Here is a 25205-nt window from a genome sequence, read left to right as displayed (position 1 = left end):
CCTGCTCTTCCATTCAATGAGATCATGGCTGATGTGTGACCTAACTCCATATATCTCCCATTGACCCATATCACTTAACATCTTTGCTCAACAAAAACTTATCTACCTCAGATTTTAAATTAACTGATCTCACTTCAGCTGCTGTGTGTGGGAGGGTTCAAACCTCCTCCACCCGTTGTGTGTAGAAGTTCTTCCCAACATCTCTCCTGAACGGTCTGGCCCTAGTTTTTAAACTATGCCCCCGAGTTCCAGAATCTCCAACCAGTGGAAATAGTTTATCTTTATCTATCCTGTTTTTTCCTGTGAATACCTTGAAGACTTCAACCAGATCACAACATAACCTTCTAAACCATGGAGACAACAGGCCTAATTTGTATAATCCCTCCTCATAACTTAACCCTGAAGTCCAGGTATCATTCTTGTAAACCATAGAATTCCAACAATGCAGAAGGAGGCCATTTGGCCCATCAAGTCTGCACAGACCCTCTGAAAGTGTACTCTACCTAGGCCCACTCCCCCGTCCTATCCCTGTAGCCCCACCTAATCAGCACATATTTGGACACTAAGGGGCAAATTATCATGGTCAATCCACCGTACCCGCACATCTTTGGACTATAGGAGGAAACCGGAGCACCCGGAGGAAACCCACGCACACACAGGGAGAAAGTGCAAACTCTGCACAGACAGTTGGCCAAGCCAGGAATTGAACCCAGGACCCTGGCGCTGTGAGGTAGCTATCCGCCTTTTGTTGCCAATTTGCACCGGAGATGCCAATAATGTTGCTCTTTCTAATGAGTGGAATACTATCCCACCAATCAACACCAATAATGTTGACAAATTAACTAGATATGGCAGTTATTGATGATAATATTACTTTCCAGAGTCACCAGGTATCAATTGATACCACCACAAGGCTTTACCGGATATCGATCAAAGACCAAACAACCAGTTAGTCAGTTCAATTTCAAAGATAGTTTATTTACACACAAGGATTACTTCAACATGCAACATAAAACACTACAAGTTAAACTACACCTAACAACTACAATAACCTACACTTAACTTCAGGGCAACCGGCTCCTTGCAGATGAACAAGGCCTTTGTCCGGATCTTGCGTGGCTGGGTGGAAGTGACTTCATTTCTGCTGGGCTCATCCGTCTGGTAGCGATCGTTGGTCTTGAACTTGTCTTCTAGTCGTAATGCTACACTTGGTTTTAGGCGTAGGCCGGGGCCAAGAGAGACCGAACACATGGCTGTGTCTCTTTTTATCCCTCTGGGGTTTCGCACTCTTTGGGGCGGTCCTTAGCTTTGGACCCAATAATTCGACAGGTTTCGATCATTGCCTTCGATTTTGGCCAATAAAGGGGCGGGTGCCTTGATGGCTGGGCGTGTCCTGAGTGGTCATTGACCTTGGCTGTTTGGGCTTTCTTAGCAAAGGGAGTGGCGCCGGTTAGTCTGCATCTGTATCGGTTACCTGAGTACAGTCCTTTTATTCTGGGGAAATGGGCCATTAGAATGCAAACGAGCGGGGTTTCGATCGCGTCTAGCTATCTGGGTTGCAAATACACACACAAGCTCTGAGTGTGATTGAATCCTGGGTTGGCCATAATTCCCATGGTCCTTTGCAGGTGGCCATCTGAGATGGCTACATCCCATCCTCTTGATCCTGAATGCGAAGCTTGGTGGATCACACTGTTGATCCCTCATCATTCCTTGGTGTGCCAGTTACCTTTGGTCGAGGGCAGGGTCTACACTACTCTGTCCTATGTTTTGGAGCATTTACCGAAGTTTTATTAACACATCATACATTCATAATCTCTAAAGGGTCACTATAAAAATTCAACTATTACACATTTAACTTATTCACACAAGGGAATATCTAACTATCACCATCTAAGCTACTCTCATGCTGCTGGCAAATATAAAAAGGAACTTATGTACAATACAAAATTTTTAAACCAACGGCAGCATCACATTTCTACTTAACTTATCAACGTTACAGAGGTGTACAATCTCTATTTTGATCGGTGGTTACATTGTTTGTTGGGTTGGGTGAATTTTGAAGAAAGGGGCTGGGAGGCTCTTTTTTGCCATTTGCGGAATCTAAGTGTCAGGATGACACTGTAGATTATCGCTACCACCAGAAGGGCCTCTACTGTATATGAAAGGGAATACCATTTAACCATTTTCACACCAAGTGGGGATATCAGCGTTTATCTCTATGTGTGGTGTGGTGTCCGGGTTAGGGGTATCATGTTGTGTGGTCATGTTCGGGGCTGGTGTGGTGTGGGGTACAGAGGCTTGTAACACGCGCAGTTGTAGGAGTCCAGCGATGATCGCAATGGAGGTCATCAGTCCTCTCTTCATCGTGTCTTTTGTTCATTGTTCTTCGTATATTCCTGGGGGTGCAAGCATAATATCTGTTATTATCATTGGTTAACATCTCATTGTGTTTGTCTTTCTCTGTTTAACTTCAATTACCCATTAGAATTGTCACCATGTGTGACTCCCTCATTTTTTTTTAAATAACATTTTTAGAGACAAGACATGCAAATGTTTAAAGTGCAGAGACTCTCGCAGCTTGTGGTCGATGCTTGGAGTTGGCGGACAGTTTCTCCGACCAGTCTTTCTTCAATCACAACTATGGGAGGTTGAGGCTGACCTTAGCCGCATTTTAGGGCGGCCGGTTTTATAAAGTTTCTTCGTCCCAGGGTCCAGAGGTAGTTCGCGTATAGCAGCATATATGTGGCAACCAAGTGTGTCAAACATGTAAATAGCAGGTGGGGAAGCGACCAAAGAGCCGTGGAAGGTAAAGAGTTGAGTGTACAGACTGTGGCAAAGGGCATTCTTTAAACCACAATAAGAGCAGAGAAGGGAAAACTAAGACCTGCCAAAGACAGTGAAAAGTGTAAAGAACCATTCCAGAGTACTCGACTTGATGGGAACATGAGGTGCATGTGGGCCGCGGCAGGGCAAGAATGGGTGGGATCCCCAGGTAGGGTGGTGATCAGTGCCGTTGCTCCACTACCCGAGCTTAACTGACCGGATGCATTTGGGGTCCTCAGACAGGGTGGGGATTAGTGCCGTTACTCCACTACCTGGGTGACCGAAACGAGCGGGAAGAATTTGTAACATATGTGAGGTCGGAAGAGTAAACTGTATCAAGAAATTTTGCGTCTGGCCGACATTAATTAAAACCATGTAGCAATAAGAAAGAAAGGAGAAAATAAAAGGCGGGCAGGCTCCATCAGGAAGTAGGACACCGTAATTCTTATGTGGCATCTTTTTCTCATCATCTGGACACCTCAGGATTCTGTATCGAAAAGCGTTGTAAAAAGGTTACCGGAACGGGAGTCAGACTCGGAATCATCACCGTGTCTGCCGATTTTGTGCCGTGGCCGCGTGGCCCGTCGGAGAATCCGAATCATCATGTCTTACCAGTCTACAAACGTTGTCGCGGTGCCAGAGGAGTTCGCTTGTCATGAGAGGCGGTGGCAGTGAAGGGCAAATTTCTGTTGTCGGGCGGTGGCTCTGGCTGTGGAAGGGGATATTGGGGGCCAAACATGTCCTGGCCATGGTTCCAGGGGCTGGAGTGATTGGAGCCGGGGAGGTTGTACCAGTGGTCAGCGATCGTGGTCAATTCGGGAAGGCTGGCGCTATCGTCTGAATCAAGCTCAAGGTGGAAAGTTATACTTGTGGGCGGAGACAAGATTGGGTCTGTGGGAGTGGACGTGCTGTCATGGCTGGGGGAGGGTTGGACTAGGTTGTCGATGGGCGGGGCAAAATCATCTGCTAATGCCAGGGAGATGTGTTGGGAGCGGCTACATTGGGTTCCATAGACTTTGAGCTGGTTGATGTGGAACCAACTAGTATTACCATTGGGGTACATTATCTTGTACACAGAGGGGCTCACTTTGTCCGAAATGGATTAGGGTCCAGCAAATTTAGGGGAGAGGAACGAACTGGGATTGTACAGGGAAACCATCACTTGCTGACCGACTGTACAGTCTACGGGGTGGACTGTTTTATCAAAGCAGGCCTTACTCTGCTTTGTCCTAGCGTCTAGTCGGACAGCTGCAGCAAGCTGTGCTGCTTTAATATTTTCCGTGACTTGTTGGACTGCTTTTTCATGGGTGAGGGCGGTGACTGTGGGGCTTGCCAAATCGAGACCTAATAAATATTTAGTTCCTTTCATGGGCCGTCCAATGATGAGAGTGTGGGGGGTGAAACCTGTGGAACTGGATACTGTGTTCCTAATAAACATAAGGGCGAATGGGAGAACTGTGTCCCATGTGGTGTTATGCTGTTGCACCATTTTTCTAATGGTTGCTTTCAAGATGTGATTCATTTGTTCAACAATGCCGCTGGATTGGGGGTGATACACAATGTGAAATTTTTGCTTCATTCCAAAAATCGTTAGGACATTTTGCATGACTCTGCCAGTGAAATGGGAACCTTTGTCTGACTCAATGCTGCGGGGAAGACCCCAGCGTGTAAATATCTGTTGGGTCAAAATCTTAGTTGTGGCTTTCATTGTGTTCGTCCGGGAGGGAAATGCTTCTTCCCATTTTGTAAAGGTGTCGATTACTACTAATACATATTTAAAACCATTTCATTGGGAGGGGACCAATGTAGTCGAGCTGTAAATTTGTCCCTGGTCCATTAACAGGTTGGGTGTGTCTCAATTGTCCTTTCTTGGAGTACCTTTCAGGATTGTTCTGTGCACAGATTAAACAATTCTCAACATAATGCGTGATGTCTGCTTTTAAATCAGGCCAACAGCGCAAAGGTCTTTAATGGGCAATGGTATTGTCTATCCCCGATGTCCATGTCCGTCATGAAACTGGTAAATTATCTGGTTTCTGTCCTGGGTGGGGACCACATAAATTCAATTTTTCAAAACTATACCGCCCTGTACCGTCAGTGAGTCCTTGAATTTGTCGTAGGGGGCTGGGAAGTTACCGTCTAAAACTTGCTTAAGAGTGTCGTCTGCCTTTTGGGCCTGGGCTAAATCTTCAATATTAGTCTGTGAAACCTGGACTATGTGTATCGGTTCGCTTTCATGGGGTTGCCAAAAGTGTCCGTGTCGTGATCCTGACTTGGCTAAGGCGTCTGCCTTTACGTTACCGGGTGGGGAGGAACGATGATGGCTTCTCACTTTGATTATGCCGTATGTGCGGTCTTTTGCTGTCGTAAGGATATGCTTCAACAATGGGGCTGAGGGTAGGGGTTTACCATCAGCGGATATGAATCCTCGAGATTCCCACAGGGGCAGGAATTCTGTCAAACTATTGCAGACATATAAACTGTCCGAATGTATGTCCGCTAGGGTCGGAAAGGAATCTCGTGCTGCACTACATATGCTATGGCTGCTAATTCGGCTGCTTGTGATTCTAGGTGGCCAGGCAATTTTAAAGATATTTCCTTTAATGCGCGTCCCTGTGCGTCTTCCACATAAATTCCACAGCCAGTTATTCTCTTTCCATTTTCTATGGTGGAGGAACCGTCCACATAAATCTTTAAAGCGTTGTCCGTGGTCTGGGGATTCTGTGTTCTGATGCCTGCTCGTGTGGGTAGTGACTTCAGAATAAAGGGTCCTGTGTGGTGTTTGGCTGCAATGATCTGGCACTCATGTGGGGTTCCTGCATACTGAAGGTTGTCTGCTAAAAATGTGTGGGTCTTTGTACGTTTATCTGTAATGTCCCTTCCTTGTAACAACACTGTCCAGCGAGCCACTCTGATCTGGCTGACTGAACCGTCCTTTAACCTACCATCTAATAATAGCTGCGTTGGGGTGTGCTCGGTTAAAATCGTTACGGGATTGAGGCCTGTGATATATGCAAAATACTGCACTGCCCAAAAGACTGCGAGCAAGTGCCATTCGCAGGCTGTAAATCCTTGCTCTACGGCATCCAAAACTCGTGAGGCACAGGCTACAGGTCCTAATCGGTCATGTCTTTCCTGTAGGAGTATTGCTGATAGGGTTCGGTCGGTGGCCGCTACTTCTGTGGCGTAGGGAGAGTGTGGGTCTGGAACTTGCAAAGCGCGGACTGTGCCTAGGGCGCGTTTTAACTCATCGATGGTGTCTGTGTGCTGAGGAAGTCATTCCCATGGGGCTTTCTTTTTAAGGAGCTCTGAGAGTGGGGCTGCTTTTGTGGCAAAACCATCTATATGGTTCCTACAACATCCAACTAATCCTAAGAATGACCGGAGTGCAGTGACATTGTGGGGCAGGGGCAATTTAACTAATGACTCAATTTGCTTCTGTTCGATCTCTCTCTTCCCGTGGGTGATAATGGTGCCTAAATAAAGGACCTTTTCTTTTCGGATTCGGGCTAACCTTGCATCCAATTGATTGTAAGAGACCTAGCAATTCTGAAAGAAGCTTAACATGCTCTTCCTTTGTGTCCGTCTGCAGGAGTAAGTCGTCCACATACTGACTAAGGCATTCGGGGCGGGAAAATTTGGAAGGTCCGTTGGCCAATTGTCGGTGGAAAATGGAAGGGGAGCTGTGGAAACCTTGCGGGAGGCATGTCCACGTATACTGCTGCCTTTGAAATGTGAACGCGAACTTGTAGGCCTTATCTAAGGGGATGGACCAGAAGCCATTGCTAATGTCCAGCACTGTGAAGTACTTTGCTCATATTCCCTGCTTGAGCATGTTTTCGGGACTCGTGGCAATGGTGGGGGCTGCTAATGGGGTGACCTTGTTGTGCTCTGGGTAGTCAATGGTTAATCTCCATGAACCATCGGGTTTCTTTACGGGCCAAATTGGGGCATTGTTTGTTGAGGCTACGGACCAAATTACTCCTTGATCTAGTAAACTATTGATGACTTTTGAGATCTCACCCTAGGCTTGCTGTGGGAAACCGTATTGCTTCTGGGACTTGGTATCGGGACCTGAAATTGTGACCATGCCTGGGATCTTCCCACAATCGTGTTTGTGTTGGGCGAAGGCTGCTTTATGTTTTCTGAGGACCTCTCCAATTGTCTGGTCTGTATTAATTGTTTGCGGATCAAACCAATAGTCTCCGACTGAGCAATCCTATGTTTGTGGTCCCCTCTGTGCGCGTGGCGGGGCTCTCGCTGTTTTGGCCATTTTCCGTACACATCTATGCACGGGATCAAAGGAAAGGTTGTGGGAGCTCATAAAGTCGATTCCTAGAATGTGCTCATCTGTTTGGGGCAAGTCAACTAAAACAACGGGGTGCCTGGTGTTTATGGTTCCTATCTGAATATCTACGGGGGCTGTGATGTACCCCTGCTGTACATGTCCTGTAAATCCACGAAGGGTGATGGTGTCTGTGGTGGGCCATTTATCATGCGGGAACATTGTGGAGGAGTTTAAAGTGGTGCAGGACCCTCCTGTGTCCCAAAGGAACTCTACTGGATGTCCCCTGACTGTGCCTGTAACTACTGGTCTGCCTGATTTGGCCCAGAGTGTGTCGCAGACCCAAGTTGGGGAGTCCGAACACCGTCAATCTGTGGTGTTGATTACTGCATTATCTGTTCGGGCGCTAATGCTATGTATGGGCCTAACATTGTCCCTAGGTGGGGCGTTCGATTGCTGGTGCCATTGCTGGTTCGGGGGGTTTTGTCTGCATCCGCGGGCGTAATGTCCTATGTGTCCACAATTATAGCAACCTCATGGTGCCTGTGCTCTGGGGTGCTGTCCTTCGTGTCTGCCCTCATTTACCCATGCTGGGTCCTGATTAGTCCTGACTGGGTGCATATCCGCCTCGGCCTTTTCCTGATCTGCCTTCCTATGTAGGGATTGTTCCCAAGCTCTGGAGTGATGCACGATCAATGACCACTAAAGCGAGGTTGTAGTCCAACTGAAGGCTTTAATAAGCTAGATGTTTCCCCCAGCAGCTCAGGTACAGAATGAAGGCTGCTGGGGCGGCACAGGCTCTTATACCCCGCCTTGCAGGGCGGAGCTACCATACAGCTTGACCAATAGGAAACATAATATATCTACCAATGGTGTTCCAGCATTACCAGGTACCGTAATACCTCTACACAGACTACCACATTCACCCCCTGTTAAAAAAGAGTCCGGCGGGGGCGGTGGCCTGATATTACAACATGGTAACATGGTAGAAAGTATAGTTATGGAGGTGCTGTAATACCTCCGTACAGCGTTTTGTAACTATTTACAATTCTATCTACTATTTACAATTTATGATTCAGAATTAACTTTAAAATGAAACAATCAGTCGATTGGGGGCCCTGATCGTCCTCTGTGATCGTCGAAGCTTTGGTGGTGACTCCAGTGGAGGCTCGGGCATCTGTGACTCCGGGAGCGTGGCCTCGATTGCGGCAGCTTCGACACACCGAGACGGCACTGGTGGGGAAAATGGTTGACCTGGGAAGGGAGCGTCTGTGGGGTGCATCAGTGGGTGGGGGGGCCTAGAAGGGGCTGGCGGAAGGACCAATTCTCCTGTAAGGTACACTGGTGGGAGGGAGAGTGGGACTGGTGGCTGGGGTGTGCGTGGGGCTCCGGCGGGCGTCAGGTCTCATAGGGAGACCGTATCCTGTCGGCCGTTGGGGTACGCCACGTAGGCGTACTGGGGGTTAGCGGGAGAAGGTGGACCCTCTCGACCAACAGGTCCGACTTGTGCGCCCGCACGTGTTTTCAGAGCAGGATGGGTCCGGGAGCTGCCAGCCAGGTCGGGAGCGAGGTCCCAGAGGAGGACTTCCTGGGGAAGACAAGAGACGTTCATGAGGTGTTTGGTTGGTTGTGGTACAAAGCAGTGGCCGGATGGAGTGGAGGGCATCCGGGAGGACTTCCTGCTAGCGGGAGACTGGGAGATTCCTGGACCGTAGGGCCAGTAGGACGGTCTTCCAGACCGTTCCGTTCTCCCTCTCTACCTGTCCGTTTCCCCGGGGATTGTAACTGGTCGTCCTGCTCGAGGCGATGCCCTTGCTGAGCAGGAATTGACGCAGTTCGTCGCTCATAAAGGAGGACCCCCCATTCACCATGTATGTAAGCGGGGAACCCGAACAGTGCAAAGATGCTATGGAGGGCCTTGATGACGGTGGTTGCGGTCATGTCGGGGCAGGAGATGGCGAATGAAAAGTTTTGTGGGTTCTCTCGGAGTGACAAAATCACTTCTAGGTCAAGTCCCGTCAGATGTCGGCAATAATGTTGCCAATTTGCACCGGAGACGCCAATAATGTTTCTCTTTTTAATGAGTGGAATACTATCCCACCAGCGTCACCAATAATGTTGCCAAATTAACTAGATATGGCAGTTATTAATGATAATATTGCTTTTCAGAGTCGCCAGGTATCAATTGATACCACCACAAGGCTTTACCGGATATCGATCAAAGACCAAACAACCAGTTAGTCAGTTCAAGTTCAAAGATAGTTTATTTACACACAAGGATTACTTCGACATGCAACATAAAACATTACAAGTTGAACTACACCTAACAACTACAATAACCTGTACTTAACTTCAGGGCAACCGGCTCTTTGAAGATGGACAAGGCCTTTGTCCGGATCTTGCGTGGCAGGGTGGAAGAAGTGGCTCTGTTTCTGCTGGGCTCATCCGTCTGGTAGCGATCGTTGGTCTTGAACTTGTCTGTCTGGTCATTATGCTGCACTTGGGTTGGCACAGGCCGGATCCAAGAGAGACCGAGCACATGGCTGTGTCTCTTCTTATCCCTCTGGGATTTTGCGCTCTTTGGGGCGGTCCTTAACTTGGACCCAATAATTCGGCAGCCTCCACCTTCGATTTTGGCCAATAAAGGGGCGGGTGCCTTGATGGCTGGGCATGTCCTGATCGGTCATTGACCTTGGCTGATTGGGCTTTCTTAGCAAAGGGAGTGGCGCCGGTTAGTCTACATCTGTATCGGTTACCTGAGTACAGTCCTTTTGTTCTGGGGAAATGGGCCATTAGAATGCAAACGAGCGGGGGTTTCGATCGCGTCTCGCTATCTGGGTTGCAAATACACACACAAGCTCTGAGTGTGATTGAATCCTGGGTTGGCCATAATTCTCATGGTCCTTTGCAGGTGGCCATCTGAGATGGCTACACTTTTCTACTGTAAATATTGAGGCAAAGCAATTATTTAACATGTCTGCCATGTCCACATAGTCACTGACAATATCCCCATTTTCAGTCTTTAGCCGGCCAATATGACCACCCGCTTTCCTTTAATGTAACTAACAAACCTCTTATTAATTTTAATGTCTGTTGCAAGTTTCCTTTCATAATCCCTATAGTCGCTCTTATAAACTGCTTTGTGGCCCTTTGCTGCTGTTTGTATCTCACCCATTCGATAGGATCTGGGCTTTTTTTGCATTTTTATAAACTCTTCCTTTTAGCTTTACATAGTCCTGTATCTCTTTTGTTGTCCATGACTGTCTTTTTCAGTGGAGTGCAGCTTTGCCCCCTCAGGGGCATGAACTTGTTCTGTATTGAGTTAAATGTTTCTTCAAACATCCTCCACTGTTTCTCCTCGATTTGTCTTTTCTTGTTGCCTCTGTATTATTTTACTTGTAAATTAATCTGACCCTGTAGTTTAGCCTTTACACATTGCTTTCATGATGTGTTAATTTTTAATGCAAAAATGAGGTTAGGTGGTGGGCATCCCACATATTCCCAGTGTACACCTGGGCTACACCAAACCATACAGTTCACTCAATAAAGTCTGCTTACGAAAACTGTTGTGTTGTTCCGAATATACACGGAGGTACTTGGGGGAAAAAGCGAGAGCTGGAATGGTGAGCAATTATTATATGGTAACACTACCCATTGTATTTCATCAATTTGCTGGTGAATCACATTCTTTATATAATCTTTGCAATGCACCAAAATAATGCTTTATAAAGACTAAAATAAAGTGTGGCTTATCCCAACCATTATCAAAACAAGAAGGGACACCTGTTGGATTCCTGTATTTGGAAATAAAAATAAATATCTTGCATTTATGCAGCACCTTTCATGACCACAAGACATTCCATGTGTTGTATAGGAATGAAGTAGTTTTGATGTTGCTCTGGTTATTTGGGAAACAAGTAACCAATTTACACACAACAATATCCTTCAAACAGCCAGGTGATAAATGACCACATTTTAAAAAATTCATTTACGGGATGTGGACGTCGCTGGTTAGGCCAGTATTTATTGCCCATCCCTAGTTGCCCTCCAGCAGGTGGTGGTGAGCTGCCTTCTTGAATCGCTGCAGTCCTGAGGTGTAAGGACACCCACTGTGCTGTTAGGGAGGGAATTCCAGGATTTTGCCCCAGCGACAGTGAAGGAATGGCCGATAAATTTCCAAGTCAGGGTGGTGAGAGGAGAACCTCCAGGTGGTGGGGTTCCCAGGTATCTGCTGCTCTTGTCCGTCTAGATGGTAGTGGTCATGGGTTTGGAAGGTGTTGTAAAAGGAACGTTGGTGAATTCCTGCAGTGCATCTTGGAGATGGTACACACGGCTGCCACTGTTCATCGGTGGTGGAGGGTTTGAATGTTTATGGAAGGGGAGCAATCAAGCAGGGCTGCTTTGTCCTGGATGGTGCCGAGTTTCTTGAGTGTTGTTGGAGCTGCACTCATCCAGGCAAGTAGAGAGTTTTACACAGTTTTTACATAGAACATACAGTGCAGAAGGAGGCCATTCGGCCCATCGAGTTTGCACCACCCACCCTATCCCCGTAACCCAGTAACCTCTCCTAACCTTTTTTGGTCACTAAGGGCAATTTATCATGGCCAATCCACCTAACCCGCACGTCTTTGGACTGTAGGAGAAAACCGGAGCACCCGGAGGAAACCCACGGGGAGAACGTGCAGACTCCGCACAGACAGTGACTCAGCAGGGAATCGAACCTGGGACCCTGGCGCTGTGAAGCTACAGTGCTATCCACTTGTGCTACCGCGCTGCCCACTAAGTATTCCATTACACTCCTGACTTGTGCCTTGTAGATTGTGGACAGGCTTTCGGGGGGGTGGGGGTCAGGAGGTGAGTTACTTGCTGTAGGATTCCTATCTTTGACCTGCCCTGGTAACCACGGTATTAATGTGGCTGGGCCCAGTTCAGTTTCTGGTCAGTGGTAACCCCCAGGATGTTGACTGTGGGGGATTCAGTGGTGGTAATGCCATTGAATGTCAAGGGGCGGTGGTTAGATCCTCTCTTGTAGGAGGTGGTCATTGCCTGGCACTTGTGTGGTGAGAATGTGATTTGCCCCTTCTCAGCCCCGAGCCTGGATATTGTCCAGGTCTTGCTGCATTTGGACAGGGACTGCTTCATTATCTGAGGAGTCGCGAATGGTGCTGAACATTGTGCAGTCGTCGCAAACATCCCCACTTCTGACCTTATGATGGAAGGGAGGTCATTGATGAAGCAGCTGAAGATGGTTGGGGCCGAGGGCACTACCCTGAGGAACTCCTGCAGTGATGTCCTGGAGCTGAGATGATTGACCTCCAACCACCACAACCATCTTCCTTTGTGCCGGGTATGACTCCAACCAGCGGAGAGTTTTCCCCCTGATTCCCATTGACTCCAGTTTAGCCAGGGCTCCTTGATGCCACACTCGGTCAAACGCTGCCTTGGTCAAGGGCAGTCACTCTCACCTCACCTCTGGCATTCAGCTCTTTGTCCATGTTTGAACCAAGGCTGGAATGAGGTCAGGAGCTGAGTGACTCTGGCGGAACCCAAATTGAGTGTCCGTGAGCAGGGTATTGCTGAGTAAGTGCTGCTTGATAGCACTGTTAATAGGGGTAAATATTGCTCAGGATATCTAGGAGAACATCCCAACCCTTCTTTGAGTAATGATCTAGAACCATTTACATCCACAGGAAGGCAATTGAGGTCTGAGTTTAACATCTCCTCTGAAAAACAGCACTTCTGACAGTTCAGCTTGAACAGCTGTCAACCATGTGGTGAAGTTACCTCGAACATAGAACATATAGCGCAGAAGGCGGCCATTCGGCCCATCGAGTCTGCACCGACCCACTTAAACCTTCACTTCCCCCCTATCCGCGTAACCAAATAGCCCCTCTGGAAACTAAGGGCAATTTAGCATTGCCAATCCACGTAACCTTCACATCTTTGGACTGTGGGAGGAAACCGGAGCACCCGGAGGAAACCCACGTAGACACGGGGACAACGTACAGACTCCGCACAGACAATCTCCCAGCGGGGAATCGAACCTGGGACCCTGGTACTGTGAAGCCAAAGTGCTAGCCACTTGTGCTACCGTTATGCCCTTCACATCTTCAGAGAATCGTAAGGGTTGCCTTTCAGCCGGGATCTCCTGAGATTCCACCGTAGCTCTGATGATGTAGCAATGAAACGTGAGTGGCACATTTATATTTTCAAAAGCATTCATTGGGCCCCATTCACAAACCTCACATGCAGACTTTGAAAGTCCCGTTCTCCTTCTTCCTCAAAATTAGGCATGATCATAAAATTCTTAACTGAATTATTTTACATTTAAATTTAGAATTTACTTTTCTCCTTTGATTCTCCCTCTGAACATTAAACACTTGTGACAAATTAAATTACTGTTTTTTCTGGGAGCCATTTTTACATTGTGAATGTTCCAGCGTCTGCAGGCGGCCTTTCTATATTTCAATTTTTATTGATCAAGTATTCTTGTGTTGTCATCTCAGATTCCAATTGCCCTGAAGCCTCCTGTCTGCCAAGCCGACAGTACATTAACGTGATGTTGAAGAGAAGGATCTGCAACATGTCAAGGACACGTGACCTGAAACACAACTGAACCAAAAGCATTCTGGAGAGATAGGGACTCAAAGGTAAAGATGTGCAACTAAAGGTTGAAGTATCTGTTCCATTTCTATCGTGTCCTGTTCAATTATTTTTTCTGATACATATTGGCAGATGTCTTTCTGTCGTGTTTCATATGAATTTGTTCAATCACAATCAGACAAGGTTATTGATCAGCTATCATTAATGTGTTCTTCAATTCCCAATCATTTATTGTATCTAGCATCTATCAATGTTACTTCTGTATTGACAAAGATTAGACGGGACTTGCAACAGGGCAACATTTCACGTCATTCTGCACCTCTGTCTTGTGAAATGAAGAGAGATCAAACTGAATCTGATAAAAATACGAGAGAGAAGGAAGGTGCGTTTTCTAGATGGTTGGTTTCAAATGGACTGACACAAAATTTACCAGATTGGTGATGTGTTCATTTACTCAATATTCATGGCTCAGATCATTTCCATAATTAATCACAGATTCAGGGTGGAAAACATCACGTGGAAGAAATGTAAACATTAAAGGGAAGTGGAAAAATAGGAGATAAAGATTCTTGCAACATTTAAATATTTTTTTTGAGTTAGAAAACCTTTAACATTCACCTTAAACCCGGACATTAACATTTCATTCAGAAGAATTTTCCATTTTTGTAACAAAGTGTGGTTCCGTTGGTGATCTTCCCGGTGGTCGGGATACTTATGGCGTATTCCATGTTTGGAAGCTAATTAATGAAAATGAAATGAAATGAAAATCGCTTATTGTCACAAGTGGGCTTCAATGAAGTTACTGTGAAAAGTCCCTAGTCGCCACAGGCCTAGTGCCTGTTCGGGGAGGCTGGTACGGGAATTGAACTGTGCTGCTGGCCTGCCTTGGTCTGCTTTAAAAGCCAGCGATTTAGCCCAGTGAGCTAAACCAGACCCTAATTATGTTATTAAGCACATGCAAGCATCGGACCGAATCACCTGGCCAGTCGAAAGTTGATTTGTTTGCCCACCATTAGCTGGTGGGTTCAAAGGTCTCGGTGCCATGTTTAAATGCCAATCGAACACATACACCTCACTCCCTCCAGCCTCCGTCTTCACTGGTCCATGCAACACATCCTCATGCCAGAAGCAGAAGGCTAGCAACCTCCAGAAGAAGTCTGCACCCCAATTAATCCTCCAAGCCCTCAGGGCTTGATCTAAAGAGTCCTGGTACAAAGGAATGTCCTCTATTCCAGGGATGTCTCAAAGAAGCATAAAAATGTCACCTCAGCAGCTCAGGAGGTCAGCAAGGCTGTAACCGCACGCAAAGCACCTTCCAGTGCAGGAGAAGGATGAATGATCTGATCTATTCTGCCAGGATAAGTCATCCTCAATTCCCTCCAACATCAAACTCTCACCATGACATTGTGCACTCAAACAGCTACTCTCTTCATGGATCTCACACATCCATTAGAGGGGGCCACATATCAACACTCATTCGTTCACTGAGACTTTCACATCACCAACATCCCATCTGGCAGGTTGTTCACACTCCAACCTCTGACCCTTCTGGGGAGGGTTCACCACACACAGGGGACATGCATCTCACTCACCCTCTGCTCCATCACCTCTGATTGGATGCCTTTATTTTGGCTTCATACTGGACAAGATGGCGTGCAACAAACGACCAAGGTTATTGCCCCACCAAATATGAGGAGGCAGCAGCTGACCTTGCTGGGGAGGACAGGGATTGCCCCTGTGGGGAAGGGCAGAGTGAGCTCTCCCAACACCTAGTACGGATCACAGTCCCATCACTTTATCAAATCCTGACAATCACGGTGAATGAAATGGAGTTTTGGTCAGATTCAGAAGTAAAACACGTGGTAATTTGAGATTATTGTGAAGTTCAGACAGTTACTTTCACTTAAACATGGCTATGGTATGATCCAGGAATGATCCTGCCAGTACACGTGAACATACAAAGTACTAACTACTTAATAAATAATTAATAGAAAGCACAGCAATTTATCTCTAATTGCAGGCTTCTGTGAATTTCAGATACTTATTGCCTTTCCAGTTTTACAACAGAAATAACAGACACAAAATTTAAATTTGCATATATACTCTTGGGCTAAATTCCTGCAAATAATGAAAAGGAGACAATCAGGGGTTTGGCAGAAGTGTTTGACATAATGATAAGACACTAGCTCACCCCATACGCTGAGGGTTTTGCATTCTATGTAACCAGATAGGTGACAGATGAAGTTCAATGCGGAGAGGTGATGCATAGGAAGAACTTGGAGAGACAAAGTGGTTCAGGAGCAGAGGGGCCTGGGTGTCTCTGTGCACAGACCATTGAAGGTGGCAGGATAGGTGGAGAGAGAGATTGATAAATGTTATGGGTCAGGGTTTAGAGAATCCCAAAGTGTATCATGGAGTTCACCTGACCCACAACATTTAACAGATTGTGGTATGGGGAGCACACGGCCCACTCTACAGGTGTGGTACAACAGAAATGGACCAGTATTTTTAAAAACAAAACAATGTTTATTCTATGAACTCAAGTTAACCTTTTTAAAACAAACAGTGAACATCTTAGCAACCATTAATTCAAATACAATCCCCAAAGAATACAACACTAAGTAATCTGTATGCTGTCCTTTTAACACCCAGAAGACTTAACAAACCTTTAAACAGAAGCACATCAGGGTTTGCATTCAATACTGAAAACATTTATAATTCTGAATTCACCAAATGATTAAGAAATAGTCCTTCATGGCAGAGAGCTCAACAGTACAGCTGCTTTGTCTGACTTCAGCTGCAACACACTGCTAAACGAAACCAAAAAGACAGACACGCCCAAGCCTTTCTCAAAGTGAAACTAAAAAGCAGAATCAGAGCTCAGCTCCACCCACACTCTGACATCACGGCAGTAACAGGAGCAGCCAAACATTTCTTGAAGCGACATTCTCATGACATAAATCAGAGAGTATTCTGGGCTTTATTAATGGGGGCATAGAGTACACAAACAAGGAGGTTATGCTGAATGTCTATAAGAGACTAGTTAGACCTCAGCTGGAATATTGGGCTGGATTCTCCGTCTGTCGCTGGGGCGGAGAATCCATTTCCACGCATGGAATCGGGACCGGCGCTGGTTCTTCGATTCTCCGGCCGCCCGAAAAGCAGCGAACCCGGGAGCACGCCACGCCTGCGGCCATTGCTGGAGGCCCGCCCCGCTATTCTCCACCCCCGACCGTCCAAAGTCCCGACGGCGTGGATCTAATCTGGTCCTGCTGTTCGGGATATTCGCGGCCGCGGCCGCCATGGTCAGGGGGGGGGGGGGCGGGCCGATCGGAGGGCAGGGGGGGCCTCATACAGCACTTTTGGGTGGGCGGTCCAGGACAGGCACGCGGCCGATCGGGGGCAGTATTTACGTGGTCCAGCGCCGCAGTCTGAGTCCGCCATGGAGCACGCTGCAGCTGCTGGACACCGCCGCCACGTGCATGCGCGGCCTCTGACTGGAAGTGCGTGAGGCCGTATCTGCAGCTGGAGCTGCTAGCCCCCTGCAGGGCTGTCAATCTGTGGCCTTTTGATGCCAGTTTCCCTGCCGTAAAAGGCCACAACTTCACGACGTCGTGGCGACTTAGTCCCTGAAACGGGGAATCCAGACCATTGTTGACAGTTCGGGGACCACACTATAGGAAGGATGTGAAGACATTGGAGAGGGAGCAGAAGAGGTTCACAAGAATGGTCCCAGGAATGAGAAACTTCAGTTCTGAGGAAAGGTTGGGACTGCTCCCCTTGGAGAGAAGAAGGCTGAGAGGAGATTTGATTGAGGTGTTCAAAATCATGAGGAGGCTGGACAGAGTAAATAGGGAGAAACTGCTCTCGCTTGTTAAAGGCTCAAGAATGAGGGGCACAGCTTTGAACTGATTTGCAAAAGGAGCAAATGAAATGTGTGAAAAAAACCTTTTCACCCAAGTGACTCAGGCCTGGAATGCACGGCCTGGACGTGTGGTGGAGGCAGGTTCAATTGACGGGTTCAAGAGGGCGTTAGATGATTATTTGAATCGAAACAATGTGCAGAGAAACAGGGAAAAGGGGGGGAATGGGTACTGAGTCACGATTCTCGCTTGGAGAGCTGGTGCAGTCATAGGCCGAATGTTCCCTTCTGCCCCGGAACAATTCTGTGATTCTATAATTCAGAGCATTAATCAAGTTAAAAACCGATTTGAGACATTTAGGCATCAGGGATTGGGTTCGATTCCAGCCTTGGGTCACTGTCTGTGCGGGGTTTGCACGTTCTCCCAGTGTCTGGACAAAAAAAATGGCTGAGCAATTGAATACAGACTTTGGTTCTGTCTTCACAAAAGAAGACACAAATCAGACCCCAGAAATGTTGGAGAATGAAAGTTTTAGTGAGAGGGAAGAACTGACGGAGATCCACCCAGCTCACGGATAATTCAGGATGGACAACAAATTCTGGCCTTGTCAACAATGCCAACATCATATGAAAGAATTAAAAATACATTTTGTGCAATGCTGTTCAAATGCCCCCCTACTATATAAGTAACAGTAAAAACTGCAACTATATACGGGTCAGATATCACTTACTTTGAAGATGAACTTAACTACAAGTCCAGAGTCAGTACAAAATAATTTTGTGATTTTAACAGCAATAAACTAGTGTTAAGGTTCAGAGTGACTCTAGAGTGAAGAGCTGTGTAACCTTTTCCTCGATCTGTCTCATTCCAGTGTCAGGTCAAATCTTGATGCTTACAATGTCGCTGAAGCAAAATTATTTTCCTCTCTGGTGTAAATGCAGCCAAATTTAAGATGGACTCAAATATCATCTCGATATAATAAACTGAGCCATCACAGGAGACAGGCTCATGCATTTTTGTGCCGTATTCTTCACTCTCACTTCACAGTGAATATGGATCTAACTGTATGTCTGATTAATTAGCAAATCCGAATGCGGGTGTGGATTGAATTGATACTATTTTTTTAATGAACTGCAACATATTCTAAGGTCGGTTGCATTCTGAACTCATGATGCCTTTTTAGCTAATATACTGAAAATGTCATGTAAATGTAAGAATTAAACCCTTTCTATTAGCATTGTATGAAGACAATGAAAACGTTTTCACTGTACCAGTGAAAATTCCAATTATTTTTAGGCCTTTATACGAAAGTATCAAACTATTTGGTTCTGTGCTTTAAAACGCAAATTAATCTGAACATGGGTAAAAATAGTCCATTTGCCTGAGAAACGTACTGTCCTCAATAACTCTGACATTAACAAGTCCAGTGGTTCAAACCCCAAATCACGTCTATTCAAGCAGACTGTCAGCTGGGGTTTTAAGAGCTGGAAACCTGCTGTGCAAATGGAGCCTTAATCAGATTGTCTCTGAAGCTCCTGATCAAATGAGTATCTCGCTCGATCTACAAGGAGATCTTAATGAGCTCAGCCACCAGGGGAGGCGTACAGATATTTGTTCCCATAAGAGATTATTTAGTTCAGGCCAGTAATGTCTTTAAAACATTAAACTTGCACCAGAAATGTGCTTCTGATTAGTTGTTGTTTAACATGCAAGTTTCCATCAGTAAATATTGCCAAATGTCTTGATTAAGACAGCTATGCAAAAGTTCTATTTACTGTAATGCAATCTGATTTTATGTGATTTGCAATTCATCATAAATTATGTATAAGTTTAAAACAGATTAGCAATAGAACCCTTCCCAGCATTCTGACTGGTAGCTATTTCAGTATTTATTACTCGATCTTTCTGACAGTTTAACTGTCTTGTCCAAAAATATTCACGCAACCTGACTAGCATTTTATTCTTCTCATGAAGTGATGGGATTTCCTTTTCTCCTGAGTATTCTGCGTTTATACAACTGTTTGTCAAAAAAGTGCAGTCACTGGAGTCTTGAAGGCTGCTCTTAAAAGTGCAGCATACAAATTACACAATGAATGTGATTGGATTAACACTGGGATATGAGGCAATAATAGACTTGATGCTTTCAATATTGTGAACAAATTTTTAAAAACAGGTAGGATATAGAGTCTGAACAATAAAGTTTTTAAAGTCAGTGATAGTTCTGCTAATGCTTTAAGTTGCATTGGTCAGACAAAACAGGAATACAAACCTCAAAAAGACACCGATATTGGAAAAGATAGAAACATAATTGATCCTGAGTAGAAAGTTTGAGGAATGAGAAATGATGGGAGAAGTTTAAGAATTCCAATCCAGAACAATGCTTTAAGAGGGGGTATCAGCGAACAAATAAAATATTAAACAGTAAAACAGGGAATATTCGATTTATCTCAGCTGGAATATAAACATGTTCCCAGTTTTCTTTGGGAATAAAATGAACTCGAGCAGATTTCTAAGAAAATAAAAGGTCGGGTGATAAATTGAATATATCTGTGAGCATTATCATTGCGTTTGAAATCGGTAAAGTGGAATCTGAAAGAGGAAGGGAATCTTGTCCCCAATAAACCTTGGAAATGCATCTTAACCAAAGTTGAATCAGATAACTTTCAGATGATAATTTTATAATAAACATTATTACATGCATAATTATCATAATAAACTATATATTATTCTGTCCATATTTGAACCCAGCCAATCAGATTTCCATCAATGTCACGAATGACATCCAGTGTGACGGCAGCCACTATCAACTATCCTTCCTCATACTCAAATTGTCAACAACCTTTCACATGGGTGACCAACATCCTCCTACAAGCCTCTCCCTTGTTGTCCAGCTGGGAGGGACTGCACTTGCCTGATTCCACTCTTACACATCGAATCATTTGTTTCTCTTCTTTTCATGGTTTACCTTCTTACTTTCAAACTATTAACTCTAGTGTGCCCCAAAGATGAGTATTTCTCATCCAAATGCTGCTCCTTCATCGCATCATCTGAAAACATAGTTCGTGTCCACCTATGCACTAAGACAACAACCAGTTCTACCTCACTGCCACCTCTCTCAACCCCTTCACTGCCTCCAAATTGTCAAACAGCTTGTCAGGCATCCAGTACCAGGTGATCAAAGATTTCCATCAATTCTTCTTCTTTATCGATCACTCGCTAATGGGTATGATTGTCCTCCTGAGAAACCTCGTGCTACTGGTCGTGGGTTCTGTGGGTACTTATGTGGCTGATGAGCCCAATCGTCCACCACACACTTGGCAGGTGTTACCGGGAGATGGGGTCAGTCCTTGGAGTCTAGATCTCTGGCCTCCTCTTACCATTGGGTGTTCTCGAAGAATTGTGCCCCTTCAATCAGCAGATTCTTCTGTGCAAGGGTCTCCCAGGCATTGACGTCTATCTTTCATTTCTTGAGGTAAGCCTTCAGGGTGTCTTTGAAGCCCTTCCTTTGCCCTCCTCTTATTTGGGAGCCTTCCTTGAGCTGGGCGAAGAAGATTTGCTTTGGCAGTCGGGACTCTGGTATCCTAAGCACAAGGCCAGCCCCAGCGGAGTTGGTTTTGGATGATCTCGGCCTTGATGCTGGTGTTTTTGCCCCTTCAATGATGCTGATCTTAGTACCCGTGTCCCCCCAGCTGATGCAGAGAATCCGCCTCAGGCAGCATTGATGGTACCTCTCCAGTACCTTGAGGTGGCATCTGTATATTGTCCAATTTCTAAGCTGGATAGAAGAGTTGGAAGGGGTGGCACGGTGGTTAGCATTGCTGCCTCACGGCGCGGAGGACCCAGGTTTGATCTTGGCTCTGGGTAACTGTGCGTGTGGAGATTGCACATTCTCACCGTGTCTGCGTGACTCTCACTCCCACAACCCAAAGATGTGCAGGGTAGGTGGATTGGCCACGCTAAATTGCCCCTTAATTAGAAAAAAATAATTGGGTACTCTAAATTTTTAAAAAGTAGAAGAATTGGAAGGATGGCTGCCTTGTACACGAGGATGTTGGTGTCAGCACGGATGTTGTAGCCATCAAAGACTCTCATCCTTAGGCGTCCAAAGTACGATAGGATATATGTTGGATCTCCACATTGATGTCAGCCTTAGATGAGAGGTGGCCCCCAGGTGGGGGAAATGCTCCACATTTGGTAGGGTTTTTCCATTGATCTTGATGGAGGGAGAGACCAGATCTTGCCCTGGGGCAGGTTGGTAAAGGACTTGAGTCTTCTTGAGGTTGAGATTGAGACTGATTCTTTGGTATGCTTCCCCGAAGGTGTCAAGCATGTCTTGGAGATTCGCTTCTGAGAGTGGAGATGGCGATGTCATCCACATACTCAAGTTCCACGAGCGATGTCAGTGTCGCTTTTTCTTGGATTTCAACTGGCTGAGGTTGGAAAGTTTTCCAAGCATCCTGTAGATTAAGTCCACTGGGAAGCTTGTTCTTGACAAGGTGAAGGATTTTGGGGATGAAGATGGAGAAAGGTGTGGGGGCGATGATACATCCCTGCTGGACTCCAGTCTTCCCCTTGGAGCTTTCTGTCTTATTTCCATCAGTGACTCTGTCGCTGACATCTTGTCGTGGAGGAGTCAGAGGCTGGTGATGAATTTTTCAGGACAGCCGGCCTTTGGCAGTGTATTCCACAGCACTTTCCAATTGACTCAGTCAAAAGCCTTGGTCAGATCGATGAGGGCCCTGAAGAGTGGTTGATGTTGCTCCTGGCAATTAGAACATAGAACATAGAAAAATACAGCACAGAACAGGCCCTTCGGCCCACGATGTTGTGCTGAACCTTTGCCCGAGATTAATCATAGAATTTACAGTGCAGAAGGAGGCCATTCGGCCCTTTGAGTCTGCACCGGCTCTTGCAAAGAGCACCCTACCCAAAGTCAACACCTCCACCCAACACTAAGGGCAATTTTGGACACTAAGGGCAATTTATCATGGCCAATCCACCTAACCTGCACATATTTGGACTGTGGGAGGAAACCGAAGCACCCGGAGGAAACCCACGCACACACGGGGAGGATGTGCAGACTCCGCACAGACAGTGACCCAAGCCGGAATCGAACCTGGGACCCTGGAGCTGTGAAGCAATTGTGCTATCCACAATGCTACCGTGCTGCCCTTAAGAACAAATTAATCTACACTATATCATTCTACCGTGATCCATGTACCTATCCAATAGCTGCTTGAAGGTCCCTAATGTTTCCGACTCAACTACTTCCACAGGCATTGCATTCCATGCCCCCACTACTCTCTGGGTAAAGAACCTACCTCTGACATCCCCCCTATATCTTCCATCATTCACCTTAAATTTATGTCCCCTTGTAATGGTTTGTTCCACCTGGGGAAAAAGTCTCTGACTGTCTACTCTATCTATTCCCCTGATCATCTTATAAATCTCTATCAAGTCGCCCCTCATCCTTCTCCGTTCTAATGAGAAAGGCCTAGCATCCTCAACCTTTCCTCGTAAGACCTACTCTCCATTCCAGGCAACATCCTGGTAAATCTTCTTTGCACCTTTTCCAAAGCTTCCACATCCTTTCTAAAATGAGGCGACCAGAACTGTACACAGTACTCCGAATGTGGCCTCTCTTGAAGTTGTCGAGCAGTGAAAATCATGTCGCTGTTCTATGGTTTGGTCAGAAGCCATACTGGCTTTCCGGAAGGATTTCTTCAGAGACAGGGAGAAGGCAGCTCGTGAGGATTCAGGCGATGATCTTCCTTGCAATGGAGAGTAGGGAGATACCTTGGCAGTTCCCAAAGTCCACTTTGTCAATTTGCATATCCTAAAACATATCCTATCGTTCAGGTGCTGAACTGTAAATGGGAAAATATAAATATTGTATCAAATGTGTAATTTAACCAGTTGAACTAATTAATAGAACTAAAAATAATCATTGAATAAATGCTTTTGTTAATGAAATAAATAAAATAAGGGGCTAGTGTAAGTATAGCAGACCAGGTTTAGTGTCTGGGCTGCAGAGTGTGGGTGTTTGTGGGCAGCAAGGAGATGTCTCCATCTTGAATCTCTCCAACTCAGTCATTGGATTATCTCTCTCATGAGGGGTTCTAGTCTTCACCTTTGAAGATTTAGCCTTGGAATTCTCGCCAAAGGTCACGCCAACTCGGACTGCCTCAACAATGGTCCACCTCACAGAGTTTCAATCTCATCTCCCAAGACTCTGCTGGATTCCTGAATCTTCACTTAAGCACCAACTCACAAGGCCAACGTCAGCTCTCTGGCCAAGCTGAATATTACTGCTCCAAAGGGGTACCTCTTCCCCAATGACCTGCTGCATGGAATCACCAACCCTATGCTGCCTTCTCTGATCGCCAAGGCATCTCCTGAGCCGTTTCAATTACCAGGGTTTCTCCTGAGCCCTCTTCACTTGAAGTATGACAACTGTAGTTTCTTTCCTGCTTGGAGCCTCTTTCTCTGCTCCTCTTCTTTGCTGGGACCTTTCCCTTTTCCCTCTATTTTTGGGACCATTCCCTGTCCCCTATCCTTGTCCCATGCCTGGGATTGTTTTCCAAAATGTTTTCCAGCTTCTGGGCCATATGACCTGGTTTTTCAAGCCATTTCATATTTTTCCTTCAAGTGCACTGGGCCCATCCTGGGCCAATAGATCGTCAAATGCTACACTTCCCATCCACAGCTCATTCCCAGCCTGTTGATGCATGGAGACTCCCAAAGACATAGAACATAGAACATTACACCGCAGTACAGGCCCTTCTGCCCTCAATGTTGCGCCGACCTGTGAAACCGATTTAAAGCCCACCTACACTATTCTGTTATCATCCATATGTTTATCCAATGACCATTTAAATGCCCTTAATGTTGGCGAGTCCACTACTGTTGCAGGCAGGGCATTCCACGCCCTTACTACTCTCTGAGTAAAGAACCTACCCCTGACATCTGTCTTATATCTATCCTCCCCTCAATTTAAAGCTATGTCCCCTCGTGCTAGCCATCACCATCCGAGGAAAAGGGCTCTCACTGTCCACCCTATCCAGTCCTCTGATCATCTTGTATGCCTCAATTAAGTCACCTCTTAACCTTCTTCTCTCTAACGAAAACAGCCTCAAATCCCTCCGCCTTTCCTCATAAGATCTTCCCTCCATACCAGGCAACATCCTGGTAAATCTCCCCTGCACCCTTTCCAATGCTTCCACATCCTTCCTATAATGCGGCGACCAGAACTGCACGCAATACTCCAAATGCGGCCGCACCAGAGTTTTGTACAGCTGCAACATGACCTCATGGCTCCGAAACTCAATCCCTCTACCAATAAAAGCTAACACACCGTACGCCTTCTTAACAACCCTATCAACCTGGGTGGCAAATCCAATGTGGCCTCGCCTCTTGTTGGCCTATCTACATACTGTGTCAGGAAACCCTCCTGCACACATTGGACAAAAACTGACCCATCTAAAGTACTCGAACTACAGCGATTCCAGTCAATATTTGGAAAGTTAAAGTCCCCCATAACAACTATACTGTTACTTTCGCTTCTATCCAGAATCATCTTTGCAATCCTTTCCTCTACATCTCTGAAACTATTCGGAGACCTATAGAAA

The 25205-nt window shown here is 46.1% G+C and overlaps 1 protein-coding gene across 2 annotated transcripts in view; it reads left to right on the top strand.

Annotated features, from left to right (window-relative positions):
- The window catches only part of LOC140391480 (uncharacterized), a 291717-nt gene that overhangs the window by 146005 nt on the left and 120507 nt on the right, over positions 1 to 25205 (top strand). For both annotated transcript variants that reach the window (XM_072475986.1, XM_072475985.1), the window contains one exon: positions 13618 to 13761. The gene's annotated coding sequence lies outside the window, so the exon portion shown is untranslated. The remainder of the gene's footprint in view (positions 1 to 13617; positions 13762 to 25205) is intronic.

The sequence above is a fragment of the Scyliorhinus torazame genome, chromosome 15 (assembly GCF_047496885.1).
Source record: "Scyliorhinus torazame isolate Kashiwa2021f chromosome 15, sScyTor2.1, whole genome shotgun sequence".
Lineage (NCBI taxonomy): Eukaryota > Metazoa > Chordata > Chondrichthyes > Carcharhiniformes > Scyliorhinidae > Scyliorhinus > Scyliorhinus torazame.
Note: the sequence above shows the minus strand (reverse complement) of the source record. Positions and strands in the feature narration are given on the sequence as shown.